Here is a 15,278-nt window from a genome sequence, read left to right as displayed (position 1 = left end):
ATCTGGTGTGATTAACATCATGTTATTAATATAGTGGAACAACATGATGTAGGGATCATGTGAGACTTTATTGTACCGGTTGACAAGAGAATAAACATAGCCCTGGAGGATAAATATAAATGTATACTGTTATTTATCCTGCATAGATGCAATATATTTCTGGTACTCATCCTTGGTGGGGATGGAAAAGAGTACATTTTCCAGATCAATAACCTCATACTATGTATCTGAGGCTTTTTTCAATCTCTTTTAGGAAAGAAACCTCATCTGCACAGTATCAGCAATTGGATCTGTTACATGTTGGAGTCTGCAATAATTTATTGGCATCTTCCTATGTCCATCTGACTTTGGAGTAGGGTTATTAAATATAAATACAACTGGGATCATCTCCCCTTCATCCTTTAGGATTTTAAATATGCCACTAATTTCTGTTCCTTGCCTCAGATTCAGGGCCAGGACTAGGATGCACGAGCTTGAAAGTGAATGCTTTCTTAAATGTTGTGCCCTAGGTACTTCGCTGGCTTCATCATAGTGCTGGTTTTACTTAGGATGCAATATTGTTTTTAATTTAAAATTTTGGTGTACTTGGCTTCCCCTACTATGACAGTCCCTGCCACATATGCCAGTGAATCAGTGGAACATCCTGCCAACAACCACATGTGTACCTGCCAACTATAAGTTTGAGGACCAAGGGAAAGATCACTGGGTGTGTCTATGGACCCAACGTAAGCTGGACCTGATCCAGAACTTTACTTTTGACCCAGCCCACAAACTATACTCTAATACAAGGGCCATATGATGTTTCTGAAGTCCAGATTTTAATGTCAAATTGTGTTCTCTGTTTAACACTTCCCAAAATTTCTTTATATCCCCCTTTCCCTAGCGAAAAATAGTCAGTGTTTGTGATCTTAGGTCTCTTCAGAACCAAGTGACAACATTACTTTATTTCCTTTTTGTAATATTACGTGGTCTTTCACCTGAGGATACAATCTCTTCACCAATCAATGTATAATGTATCTGAAAATTTGCTCCATTCCCTAAATTGAGCAAAGGACTGTGATTTTGTTACTAAGGTGATGTTCCTTAGTCTCTTGTTTATTTTTCATTTCTTTTGATTGTATAGGTTGAACAATACTCTTATTCCTGCCCATCCTCTTGCTCCCGGCAAATACTTTGTTCTATTAACTCTGCACAGTTCTCTATGAGTGAGCCGGCCCTGGCTGTCATTCTGACATTCATCATGATCTTTGTGTCTACCTGACTGATGTTTGAGCACTGCAACCTGGCTCCTATAATTTTGGTATCCTATCATTGCATTGTTATTAGGCAGCCCGGTTCTGTAACAGCACCTCCTTTCATTAGCCGCGACCTAAAGACGACAGTCAGTATGAGTTTCTCAAGATTCTGGGCTTGTCTCTCTAGCACATTCCTTATTTCTTTGGAACAGAGTCTTCTGGCCATTTCACAGAACAAATCCAACTGGCCTTTCATAGTATATACACTCTCATATTTCCACTTCTCTGAGCCCTTTAATCCTTTCTTCCAACACCTACTTCAATAGCTCTGGCATTTGTACCTCAATTATTATGAGTCATCTCCCCATCAAAATTTTCAAGAACTATTCTACCGGCAAATTAGCACCCAGAGTCCTTGCTGGTTGTTAAATCCTATATCTTGGGATAATGCTTATAGGTCAGTAACCTATTCTTGTCTACCTGTGTGTTCTTCTCCCTAGGTGAAGAATCTTTAGGATCCAGCCTCACATACTCTTCTGGCTACCGCCAGTATGATCTGGCTTGGTTTAGCAGCTCCTGCAGCTTTGTGGGACAGAGCTTAGTTTAATAGGCTAAGGCTTCCCTGACTAGTTTATGTTGCGACTTAATCCTACGTATTGGTCTTGTGGCCAGGAGGGATGGTGAGGGTACATGCTTAAAGGAGATTTGCATTGTCTTGCAAGTTGGAGGACTCTTCTTTTTCTTCAAACAATGGGGACACTAGTTATTGACATATTCCACTTCTTCAGGCCCAATTTAGGGATTTGTAGGGATTCAAAATTTAATAATTTATCTACCCAGAAAATCCTACCCCAATTCTTAGGGTCTCACCACTCCTCAATTTATGAGTTTTTCTACCCAAATAATCTGATCTTTGTTCTTAGGGTCTTGCTACCCCTTTGTAGTCAGAGCTCTGCCTGACAGAGCAGACTTAATATTTTTGAGAACCTTCTCTGGACTTCTGTTTCCCATATAACTGTGCATGGCACTTGATCCTCAGATAGTTTTCTGTCCTCTGATTGCAAAACAAATCACCCTTATCTTTAAACTGGTGATTAATAGCCCTTAGCATTTCACTGTCTTTCTTCAATACATTGATCAACTCTGCACATAGCCATCGTATTTCTATTGTCCTATAATGACTACTTTCTTGTACCTCTCAAATACCAGAGATATGGAACCTGTTGGTGCACTTCCTTTCACAATTATCCCATCCCATTTCACTACTGGTCAAAATTAAATACATATACTGCAAAGGGGCTGTCTGTGAAGGGGCTCCATCTTTCATCAATGATAGCATTTTTACTGCCAGCTAGTGGGTGATCATGCTCCAAAATACCGTTTTAGAATGTTCACTTTGACCACTTATATCTCCAAGTGTCAAAGTCAGGTTTCCTGGAAAACAGACTCTGAGATACAGATGGGCATGCTGTTGTTTTATTTGGGAGCAAGGGATGCAGGAAACGACAAGGGTGAAAGCTGAACTGTAATTCACTCATAATAGAGGCCTCAGCTAATCAAATGGAGTGCTATAAATTTGAGATGTCCCTTCAGAGATATCCCTAATTAAGGCAAGAGCCAGACGTTTGTATCCCTACATTGACTTGTCCTTAGATGTGGGAGGGAGGTGCCATGAAGAGAAGATGGGTATAGCAGCTCTCTGGGCAAGGATAGTTTACTGGGAGAAATTCAGCTGAGATATACCAGCAGCAATATTCCCTGCAGTTGGATTAGTGGATACCTTAGTCCTAAAGGGCCATCTCAGGGATACACCACCAATATATAGTACTGATTACCTAACACTTTCTCTCCCTGCTTCTCAGGAAATTTCATGTTTAGAGAATAGCAAGAAGGTATAATAGAGAAGAAGAGGCAAAATGTGGTTAGTATTAAAATAGCTTAACTATTTTCCAGAATAGTTTCAAGAATAGTGATTGCTTGTTCTGCATATCTTAATGATAAAGGGAAAGATAGAATTTGCTAGAGTGCACTGAGGTTTTGAATTCTAGAAAGCTAGTTTTAATTCCATGCTAGCTACTTTGGGCAAGTAACTTTATATCTATGTCTCACTTTCTTCCTCTGTATATAATTGTACTGATACCTCTCTTGAAGAATTGGGAAATCTGCCTGGGTCCAAAGATCTTAAAACCTCTGTCTCAAAGTTTCCTGCTATACTGGTAGGAGAAACTTAATAGGTTGGATTTCTTTCCTGCTTCTACCATCATGCAGCTACTCTGTCAGCAGTGGGGATGGGTTTGGACTGAGCCATCTACTCCCTCTAAACAAATACTCAGAGAGATATATAGATGGCTGGCCTTGACTGTGTGGTACATGCATTTTCTGATAGTAAAACATAGGTTTTTGTCTATATGAAGCCACTTGCCTGGAAGCCTTACTCCACAATTTTAGATTCATTACCTCTATGTTCAGTTAATCATCTGTGCCCACCCAAAAGTAGGAGATAGTCTGGACTCAGAAAAAAAAATAGTACTGATATGTGTGCACTTTTTCATGTGTTAAATGCTCTTGGTAAAAGTCCCTACAACTTTAATAATCGTGAAAATGCAGGTATGTATTACAATTTCAGAACCACTGATGACTGGAGTTAAGCATAGGGGACAAATGCATGCTAAAGAGGATTGACCAGAGTTTGGATCTCCACCAGATGTTCAGGGAAAGACAACTGTTTTCTGGGCAGGTCACACCTGTTTTATTAGCAATAATACGAGCCTTTAGGTGATCACACAGAAATTAAACAGTTAAGGATAAATGACCTAAGAGGACTTAACAATTTAATCTTAACTAAAGAGCAAAGAGAATGCAATCTAAAAACAGGATTGTAAGCAGAATTGTGGGTTAATGACCTTGTACTTTTTAATCTAATGGAGCACATATAGTTCTGGGCTGGAAGTAATGAATTTTAGGAAATAAATACATATACTAGAATTTTATGAATAAATTATTGTAACACTAATCACAATTAAATTGCCTTGTTTTAATATGATTCAGTAATTAAGCCACAAGTGGCTTGCTGCCTGGTTTTTGCCTGAACAGGCACCAAATAAAAGTATTTGACTCAGCTAAAATATTTGTGAATATATTTTCAAAGTTTTTATTTTCAGTAAGTGGACATTGATAGGAATATTAATAATATAAAATGATTACTTTGTTCTTTTTGTTTTTCCCTTTTAGGATATGCATCTGCATAGGAAAACCATCACTATAATTAGCTGGGTAAGCCTGGGCCCTCTTGCATTCAAGAAACACTGTCATTGCTGACTTCGTTCTCTTGCCAAGAGGAGAATTGTTTCGAAATCATTCAATTTCACCTGCCATCTATTCCTCAGTACTAAATTAGGGCAGCTCTGGTCAGAAATGAAATAACAACTGTCCCCTTATCTAGATATGTATAAGCCTCTCTTGGTTTTATCCAGGTCAGTTGCCTTACTTCTGTGTACTCACAGGAGGCTATGAGCTAGATCATAGCTAGATCAAGGGAACAGTTGTTATTTCATCTGTGTAGCACTGTTCTTACCACATTCCAGTCACCTACACATGATTCCACTGCTGATCCAGATCATATTAATCTTGTATCCCCAGATGATGCTCAATAAATATTAATCCATTGAAGGAAGGGAAGAAGGAAGAAAAGAAGGAAGGAAGGAAAGATGAAATGAGACTTAATGTGCAGTTGAGTAAAATCACTACTTATCTATTTGTATTGTTATTCATTGAAAAAATTCTTAGCATTTGCCTTGAGTGGATATCTATAAGAATTAAAAAAGAGAAAGAAACATACACACAATAATAGTAGGAAGGAGCAGGGAGACAGATGAGATTAAAACAATTTTCTGTCCTCATAAAATGTAGAGTTCATTTAATATAATTTATACACACAAAACAAGCAAATGAACAGACAAAGACAACAACAACAGAACAGCACAATAACAAAATTACTTGTCAGGCACTGCAGTGGTAATCATATTAATTGTTTTTCTCGCTGTAAGACTACGCAATAGATGCTGTTGTCATTACAGTTTTAGAGATAATGAAACAGGTAAAAAGAGCTTAATAAACTTCTTTAAGGCCTCTCACAATATAAGAGATGGAGCCGGGCCGGGCGCGGTGGCTCAAGCCTGTAATCCCAGCACTTTGGGAGGCCGAGACGGGGGGATCACGAGGTCAGGAGATAGAGACCATCCTGGCTAACACAGTGAAACCCCGTCTCTACTAAAAAATACAAAAAACTAGCCGGGCGAGGTAGAGGGCGCCTGTAGTCCCAGCTACACGGGAGGCTGAGGCAGGAGAATGGCCTTAACCCGGGAGGCGGAGCTTGCAGTGAGCCGAGATCCGACCACTGCACTCCAGCCTGGGCGACAGAGAGAGACTCCGTCTCAAAAAAAAAAAAAAAAAAAAAAGAGATGGAGCCCACTTTTTAACAAAGACAATCTGGTTTCATAACCCATGCACCAACTGCTACATAATATAATTGTCAAAACCATAAATATTATATGTTCAAAGGAGGAAGACGTCATTGATAATTAATAATTGTGGTGACCAGATTACAAAATGTGATCACAAATCACAAAAATGTCAAGAACTATAAAGAGTCTGAAGTTTTACCCTACTTGCAAGCTATCAAGTAACCAGCCAGAGTTTAACTTAGGATACTAGTAGAAGACAGGAAACGTCTGGGTCAAAGACGATGGACAGTTTACTTCTCGTAGCAATTGCAGATGCCAGAATACTAGCATTTACACTGGTTCCTCAATCCTTGACATTCTTAGGGGTATACTACAGCAGAAGATCCCTGAGGTTAGATAATGCAATTTTTAAACAGAGTGTTGTAGGAAAATTGGCCCTTTTGTGTCAGAGAGAAATAGTATTCTCATAGTCCAAGGGTGTAGGCAAGCTGCTGTTTGCTATTTCTGTCTTCCAAAACTGTTCATTATGCAAGCATCCTTGAAATTTGAAAATATTGGTATAATTTTATATCATTACAAAGATTCTTTACAGATAAACATATTGAAATTTGATAAAAACCATTGTCAAAGAGCAATTAAAGGAAGTTGACGTAAACATTGTATAAAATGTTTGTAAAAAATAATTATACAATTACTAGTAATTTTAATCCAGTAATTCTAGCATGGGAATAAATACTAAGGAAATGATTGTGAACTTCAGAAAGCCTTTGTACATAAAGACGTTCAGTGTAGTCTGTAGTAAAACTGAAAGTGCTAAAGTATTTGTAAGTCCATTGGAGTATCTTTATTGTATTTTACTTGTCTAAATAACATTTGGAAATGTTCATGTTATAAGTGTTATTTATGTATAAAATTCTGTTTTTCCAACTTATTTTTAAATATGTTAACATACAACAAATATGGTATTTTACTTTTTTCTTCTTACATTCTTATATTTTCTTAATTTTCTACAGTGGTATATATTAGTTGCATGATTAAAAATAATAACAAGAGATTCCAAAGAATTTCACTTTAAAGACACATTTATCACACACTACTTGGCATTGTACCAGATTTTCAAGGGATTAAAGGGAAAACATGACATATAACTTGAGGTTAAGGAATTCACAATTTAGTAATTAAAAACAGAAACATAAACCACTACTAAGAGTAGAATGAGCGGCTCACGCCTGTAATCCCACCACTTTGGGAGACCAAAGCTGGTGGATCATGAGGTCAGGAGATCGAGAATATTCCGGCTGACATGGTGAAAACTTGTCTCTACTAAAAATACAAAAAATTAGCTAGGAGTGGTGGCGGGTGCCCGTAGTCCCAGCTACTTGGGAGGCTGAGGCAGGAGAATCACTTGAACCCAGGAGGCGCAGGTTGCAGTGAGCTGAGATCACACCACTGCACTTCAGCCTGAGCAACAGAGGGAGACTCTGTCTCAAAAAAAAAAAAAAAAAAGTAGAACACTACAAATTTTCAAAAAAGTTGCAAGTAGCATGATTTGACAGACAAGTGTAAGGAGCTGATTGTTCAAGGGAAAAGCAGATGCTCCATGGAGGGACATATATTTGTCTGGGCCTTAAAGAAAGAGATTCTCCTGCTTACAATGTCCTGGGGTAGGGTCAGCTGGGGAACTCTTGAGAGTCTCCAACCTTGATATAACAAATGAAGGAAGTTCTGGTCCAAGTAAGGTTTGATGAAGTGAAATATCATCTTCCTTTTTGGAGAACAAATGTACTTATCTATGCTAGGATACAGAAAAAAGAAAAAGGAATTACAAGGACAGCAGGCCCAGGGAGGGAGAGTTGGCAGAGGAAAAAGAGGTTATGATTTATAGACAAAGATGCCAGTTTACATTCTCCTGCTAGGGGAAAAATCAGTATCGGTATCAAATAGAGTAGCTACTTCTTTAACCAGAGTGAATGGGGGGAATTAGGTACATTAAAGGAAACATGACATTTTTGGGTGTGTAGGGGGTGGGAGTACTTTTCCATAATGAGTGAATTTGGAGGAGAATAGAGGAAGAGCAGATACAATGTTTTAGAGATTTTGAGATACCCAACAAACAACGGCCTGCTGTCCTACTGGATTCTGAATGAATTGAGGATAGACTATTACACTGGTTTTCTTGGCTAAGTGTCCACTTAGGGTAAAACATTTGGCTTCTCCCCAGGTCCACCAAGTGGTCTTTCTAACAAGAGTTGAGCGAGAGTTAGATCCAGTGTGCCCCTGTCTTTTCTTGCTTAGCAATACACTAAAGGTAGCAATGGTAGGAAGATGTGGGTTCTAATTTGGAGGCACAGGCCTTGGTATTTGCTCATTTTCCCCTTTGCAGAAATTTCATAAAGAATATTTTCTTTGTTTAGTGGTGTCTAAATTTTCTATGTCTGATTACTTTAAGCAATTGTGACTCCATGGACCAGGAACAGAAATACTTAAGCATTCATCTCATTTTATCATAGTAAAATTCCTATTCAGAGGAAATCAGTTTGTCCCCAGGTGAAAGTTGGAATCAATAGCCATTCTGTGCATCACCATTTTACTGAACAAGATATTTTAGTAAATTAGGGTAGTGGATGATGGAGATGTCCTTGAATCTTATCAATAATGAATAAGCTGTTGTTTAAAGAAAACAATATGGGTCCTCTCTTGGCAGAATTCAGGCTATATCTCTGTAGGGACAGATTTTCTGAGTAATCTGATGATCAGATTTGGCTTCGCTGTTCCAGGCAGCAATCTAATGAAATTACAATCTTTTGTGCTCAGCCTGACTCACTGAGGAGGACAGCTGTCTTCAAAGAAGGCCTTCAGGTGACCTGCAGGAAGCCCCTGGTGAAAATGGAATGAAAGAGGACAAGGCATATGTGGAGCTAAGTGAAATAGCAGAGTAACCTACGAGTCCTGGATAGATAAGGTTTTTTAACTATTACATATGAATGTTATTATTACCAATTACAACTATTAATAACAGTGATTTCAGCGATTTCATTGTATTAACCATGATTTAATGCATATTCCCTGAGTGCCAGATACAGTCCACAGTGACATATTTCATTTATCCTGCAACAACCTCATGAGAAAGATGCTATTAACATCATCATTTGTTTGGATGAGAAAATTGAAGCTTAGGAAATTAGTAACTGTGCAAGGCAGTATGACTAGTAATTGGTGGAGCCAGAATTTAAGACTGGGTTTGTTTTCTGCCAAAACTCATGATCTTAACATTACACAAAAGCCTGCTAATTCCTTCATCTACCATCCCACAATAATGAGGTATACTTGAACCTGAGCCACATAAACTCATTTCTTTGCTAAAGGAGTATCCTATTCTATGACAGAAAAGAAATAAATCAACAGCTAGTTATTAGTAAGATTTGGGAGAATATCAAAATTTCACTGGTCTGACAATCTATCCTATATATTTTCTATAGGTCTGAGATCCCTTTGAGTTACCACAAAAGACTGTGTTCAAATTTCAACTTGTAATGTTTAAGAGGATACAGGGACAGTGAGAGAAGAGAAACAACTCACTTCACCATCAACAGAGCTAAACTGCTTCTTAGGACTATTTCCTGATATCATGTAGTACCTGACAAATTTGAAATAAGACAAAACATTAAGGAGAAAGGGAAAGTGAAAAAAATCCTCCACTAAATAAAATGTAAATGTGAGAAGGGTAAGTTTGTTGCTTCTTTAATTTCCCAGAAAGCCAAGACGTCGCTCAGTTGGTTAAGGGGAAATCTCCTCTCCTCTACATTTTAGTTACTTCAAATGTATTGTTAGTATTTAGTATTATATAAATACTATTTATACAACATATAATTTTTTACCGAATAAAAGCAATAAACACATTAATGTCTGTTGTGCATTTTGACATATGTTATCCTGTTTTGCTCTTACAAAACCATGTGAGAGGATGAGTATTTTCATCTCCATTCTCATGATGGGGACATTAAGGCTAAAACAGCAAATGTTTCATCTAATGTCATACAATTCAAAATTAGCAGAGCCAGTTCCAGACTAGATCTTCAGTTATAAATATTCTTTATGTGGTACGTTTTTTATGGAAACTGAGACAGATAGAAAGAAGTCAATTATGAAGGCAAGAGAGAGAAAGATATGAACTTTGACTCCTTTCTGCTGGGACATTTTTCCTGCTTATACCCAGATCTTGGGATTTGAAATAAAAAAGAGTGTGTGTACTTAATTGTGGCAATTTCAAAACATGGACACATATTCGTCAATATTCCTTCCATTAAGAGGTGAGACCTATACCCTGAACTATGGGTATATTTCTATTAGCTTTTACCAATCGAGTATGGCAGAGGTGCATTATGTAACTTTCACGTGTAGGCCACAGAAAACATACAATGACTTCCTTGTTCACTGACAGAGTCATCCTTAGGGCCATAAGCCACGACATAAAAAGTCTGTCTACTCTGATGCTTCCATGCTGGAAAGGTCACATGTAGGGTCTCCTGACCATAGCTGCAGCTGAACCCAACCTTCCAGCCATCCTCAGAAAGGTGTGAGGACTATGAATGAAGCCATTATGGACTCTCTAGACTACTCTGTCTGCCAGCTGTATACCAGAAGTAACTTTTATCAATGCCACATGGAACAGAAGAATCTCTCAGCAAATGCTGCCTAAATTCTTGATCCACAAAGGTGTGAACTCTGATGAAGTGGTTGTCATTTTACACTACTAAAATTTCAAGTAGCAGTGATAGGTAACTGGAACAATGTGTGCCTGTGTGTTTGTGCTGGGAGAGAGGAATACAGGCAATTCTAATGGCCTCGTCCTAGACATAGAAATTAGCTAACAGGGTGCTAAAGGCAGATCATAATCTTGATTTTAGAATGTGACTCAGAGTCATCCTTGGTTTCTTTTTCTCATCCATCTTGGCTATCTTAGAGCATAGTGGCCTGAGTGCTTTTCAGATCATCTCATTGAGAAGGTTGGGGTCTGGGTAGAGATAAAGAAATATGCCTTTCTTGTTTGTTAGAATTTTTAAAGTTTTTTATTTTTATTTCTTTTTCAATTACACAGCAGTCAGCAAAAGCATATTATTAAATTCTGCCTTCAATTGAGATGGCTTAAAAGGACAGATTTTTATTTTATTTAATTTTTTTTCAGTGAAAATGACAGATGCCATGTTTTTCACTACATAGTGTTCCATTTAAAAAGGAGCAGGAATTTAGAGATTTTTGGCAGGGCCAAATAATAATTACTATTATTATTATTGATAATGCCAAATTATCATTATCATCATCAGCAGCAGCATCAAATGTCCCAAATAAATTAATCATCAGAAGAAAACAATAAGCCATATAATCACATTTCCTGCTTGTAACAGTGATAATTGCTCCAGAATAAAACCTAGGCTTTGATGATCACTGCTAGTTAGTCTAAATCTCAGAGAAACAACTCTAAATCTCCTTATACTAGGCAACCCAGCTTGAAGCTGTGTAGAAAACACACACACACACACACGCGCACACACACACACACGCGTGCGCACACACACACACTCTCCATAGTGGCAGCTTTTCTTTGATGGTGATGAAAGCTGACATATGGCATAGGTCCCATGAGACAAATATTTGAAAACTCGATCTGTGCCTTTAAATTGCCTCTGCACACAAGAAACTTAAATCTAAGTAAGGAGACCACTCTTAGACAAATGTCTTAGTCTGGCTCATACTGCTATAACAGAATACCCGAGACTGGGTAATTTATAAAGAACGGAGGTTTGCTTGCCTTGTGATTCTGGTGGCTGGAAAGTTTAAGATTGCACAGCCGATCTAGTGAGGGCCTCAGGCTGCTTCAATTCATGGCGGAAAGTGGAAGTGGAGTTACTGTGTGCAAAGAGATCACACGGCAAGAAAGGAAGCAAGAGAGCAAAAACCAAGGAGGCCAGATTCTTTTCTTTATTTTATTTTATTTTTTTTCTTTGAGACGGAGTTTTGGTCTTGTCACTCAGGATAGAGTGCAATGGCATGATCTCAGCTCACTGCAACCTCCGCCTCCCGGGTTCAAGCAATTTTCCTGCCTCTGGCCTTCCAAGTAGCTGGGATCACAGGTGCCCCCACCACACCTGGCTCATTTTTGTATTTTTAGTAGAGACGGAGTTTCACCTTGTTGGCCAGGCTGGTCTTGAACTCCTGACGTCAAGTGATCCTCCTGTGTCTGCCTCCCAAATTGCTGGGATTACAGGCATGAACCACCACACCTGGCCTCAGATTCTTTTTTAAAAACTCATTCTCTTGCAAATGAATCCATTCCTCTGAAGGAAGAACTTACCCCTGTAGGAGAAAGGGCTTCATCTATTCACAGAAAATCTACTTTCATGACCCAGATACCTCTTACTAAGCCCCACCTCTCAACTCTGCTACATTGGGGGTCAAATTTCAACATGAGTTTTGTTGGGGACAAACCACATCCAAACATGTAATAACTGGGGAAACAGACTCATGATTCCTCATATACAGGAAATGCAATCAGTTTTAGGTGCTTTTGTCTCGGTCTATAGACTGTCCAATACCGTGTGGGTCATAAGAAAATAGGTTCCATATTCTGGCTTTAATTCCCATCTTGGTCCCCTAGTTTCTGAGTTATCTTAGATATATTTTATCTCTGTAAAACTTTGTTACTCTCTGCAAAATGAGGACAATGATATGAGCTACCATATGGCATCTTTTTGAAAAGTAAATGGATTTAATGCAGGGGAAGAACTACAGTGTCCGACTTAAGTAAATGTTTCATACATGTTAGGCAAATAAAAATAAAATGGCAAGGCTGGATATGATCAGGTGGAGCCCAAGAACTCATATGAGAAGCTACATCTTAGGGTTATGCCAGGCCAGAGCAAAGGAGGCCGTCTGGAATTTGATTGCTAATCTACATGGGCTACTCAAGAGGAGGAAAGAAGCTAGAGACATCTGCAGCAGAGGGGACCAGATGACAAGGAATGTTTTAAGCAGATGGTGGGATGTAGAGCCTGGAAGCATTTCAGATATGACATGTAGTTGGCTGAGGGCACTTCAGGTCCCCTGGCAATTGATCCTAGTAAGGCTAGAGTTTTTTAGGGGTGGCAGTGGAAGGGACATCAAAAAATAAAGACAGCCCGATTTATATTTCAAAAATTTTACAGAAATCTCCATCTTTATCATATGACTCATTTCTTCTTTTGTTTTTATTTTATCTTGTTTATTTTTAGAGACAGTGTCTTACTCTGTCACCTGAGCTAGACTGCAGTGGTGTGATCAAAACTCACGGAAGCCTCAAACTCCTGGGCTCAAGTGATCCTCCTGCCTAAGCCTCTTGAGTAGCTGGGATGACAGGCACCCGCCACCATGCTTAACTAATGTTTTTGGTTTTTTGCAGAGATGCGATCTTGCTTTGTTGCCCAGACTGGTCTCACATTCCTGGCTTCAAGCATTCTTCCCGCCTTGGCCTCCCAAGGTGCTCAGATTATAGGCATGACCATTTATTCTTTTATCTTCAGGTGTCATCCTTGAAATAGGACTTTGGCTATTGTAGCCTTTGCCATGGATTGGATCTATTAAGTGAGGCTAAGTTTAATATGAGCTGGAGAGTCTGGAAAGTACATTAAATTTATTTTAGGAAACTACCAATCTATGCCCATTAATGTCAGCTCCCCATTCTCATAATCTCAGAGTGCATGTCCAGATGCCCCAGTCCTACCTCTTCTTGTTCTTCCACCAAACCTATGAAGAAATCAGCTCCAGCTAAATATAATTGAAGAAGACACCTGAGTGGAACGTCTTGCTTGGAAAGCTGACTAAGTTGATGGGATCCCTGAAGTTGAGAATTTCAAGAAGGAGGCTTGGAGGGAAAATCTTAAGGGGATGTGAAAGGTGCTCTAAAGTCAAGATTGGGGCTCACGGTATTAGATCATAGGCACACAGAGTTACAAAGAATTAAAAATCCCAGGCCAGACACGGTGGCTCATGCCTGTAATCCCAGCACTTTGGGAGGCGGATCATGAGGTCAGGAGATCGAGACCATCCTGGCTAACACGGTGAAACCCCGTCTTTACTAAAAACACAAAAAGTTAGCTGGGCATGGTGGCGGGCACCTGTAGTCCCAGCTACCTGGAAGGCTGAGGCAGGAGAATGGCGTGAACCAGGGAGGTGGAGCTTACAGTGAGGCGAGATGGCGCCACTGCACTCCAGCCTGGGTGACAGAGCTAGACTCCGTCTCAAAAAAAAAAAAAAAAAAGAGTCCCAGAGAAAGCATATGAAGAAAACAGAATGAAGCAGACGAGGAGAGAGATACAGAGAAGCTATGCGCAAAGCAGATTAAGCTTAGAGAAGTCCACGTTTTGCACTTCCTGAGGCGCGGCATTCCGCCTTCCCGGTGTTCTGTCCAACCACCCTCTTCAGTTCAGCTGCTTTCTCTTCCTGTCCACAAAATGAGTTCTAATTACAAAAAGAACTCTTGATTTCCTGTTGAACCATAATTTGGGTTGCAAATATACCATTTTTTTTCCAAGAAGGGTCAGTGCACAGTGGTTGATGCTCTGAGAATGCTTTAGGGAAATCATATGCAATGACATTCTGCAACAGGCTGGGCAGCCACAACGAAGCCACCTTGTTTCCACTTATCTAAAAGATGACACAGCACGTCTTCTTAGGAACCCTTTCCTGAGGTGCAGTAGAGGTCTTCTGACCCAGTAGAAATAAGCACAGTAGAAATAAGTTTGGTAGGTTTGGAAATTCAACATGCCCAAGCACTAGCTATGTGGTGCTGGGTTTTGCTTCTCTGAGCAGCAGTTCCCACATCACTAGGGTGCGTAAATGAATAAACACCTTGTATGGGTTTTGTGCACATTAAATATAGTCTGCAGAGCTTCTAATCTGCTCTTGGCACCTGGGAGCTGACCTGCTGTTTCTTCATAGGGTGATTTTGTGTAAATTAGAAAAAAGGAACTCTTCCCTTTGAGTGACTAAGTTGGCAACTGGAACATGGGCTGAATCCCACCCTTTCTATTTCCTCTCTGCTGGGTGCTCTTGTTTGATGCACAACCAGTATCAGAGCACATGGAGACATTGAAAAGTTGACGTTTGTTAACTGACCATTATTATAATGTTGTTGCAGATCACCTATATCCAAGTTCATTTTCTTCAGCAAAACAGCAAGGATATATATATGAAACTTGTAACAAGTATTGTTTTCCACTGTACAGATTGTTTCATAAAAAAGAAACAGTAAGGATGAAAGTAACAGTGTCATCAAGTTTTTCAGCTGGATGTAAAAATCAATGCAATTTGCAGTATTTTCAGTATCATCAATTACATCTTATTGGTCATAATTGAAAGCAGTTTGCACTTACCTATTACACATTATTATTTTAACCTGATGCTTAGTTACTTGTCATCCTAAGCACTGAGATAGAAGCAGATTAAAATTACAGTAAAATACATCCCTGGGTTCTCGAAGATTGACTACCAGCTAGGAAGCAGTTGATCTATCTATAATGCACAGTACATAATTCAAATTAATATT

The 15,278-nt window shown here is 39.1% G+C and overlaps 1 long non-coding RNA gene across 16 annotated transcripts in view; it reads left to right on the top strand.

The window, feature by feature from the left end:
* Positions 1-9,420, top strand: part of LOC105467348 (uncharacterized) — a 59,204-nt gene extending 49,784 nt beyond the window's left edge. For 12 of the 16 annotated variants that reach the window (XR_011607655.1, XR_011607652.1, XR_011607657.1 and 9 more), the window contains 4 exons: positions 4,467-4,508; positions 4,875-4,964; positions 8,513-8,660; positions 9,178-9,420. This is a non-coding gene — a long non-coding RNA (uncharacterized lncRNA). Of the gene's footprint in view, positions 1-3,097; positions 3,157-4,466; positions 4,509-4,874; positions 4,965-8,512; positions 8,661-8,769; positions 8,908-9,177 lie in introns of all 16 variants that reach the window. The other 4 variants (XR_011607664.1, XR_011607665.1, XR_011607654.1 and 1 more) reach the window with 4 other exon arrangements.
* The last annotated feature ends 5,858 nt before the right edge of the window (positions 9,421-15,278 follow it).

Source organism: Macaca nemestrina, chromosome 9 (genome assembly GCF_043159975.1).
Source record: "Macaca nemestrina isolate mMacNem1 chromosome 9, mMacNem.hap1, whole genome shotgun sequence".
Classification (NCBI taxonomy): domain Eukaryota; kingdom Metazoa; phylum Chordata; class Mammalia; order Primates; family Cercopithecidae; genus Macaca; species Macaca nemestrina.
This window is presented reverse-complemented; position numbering and strand designations above follow the sequence as displayed.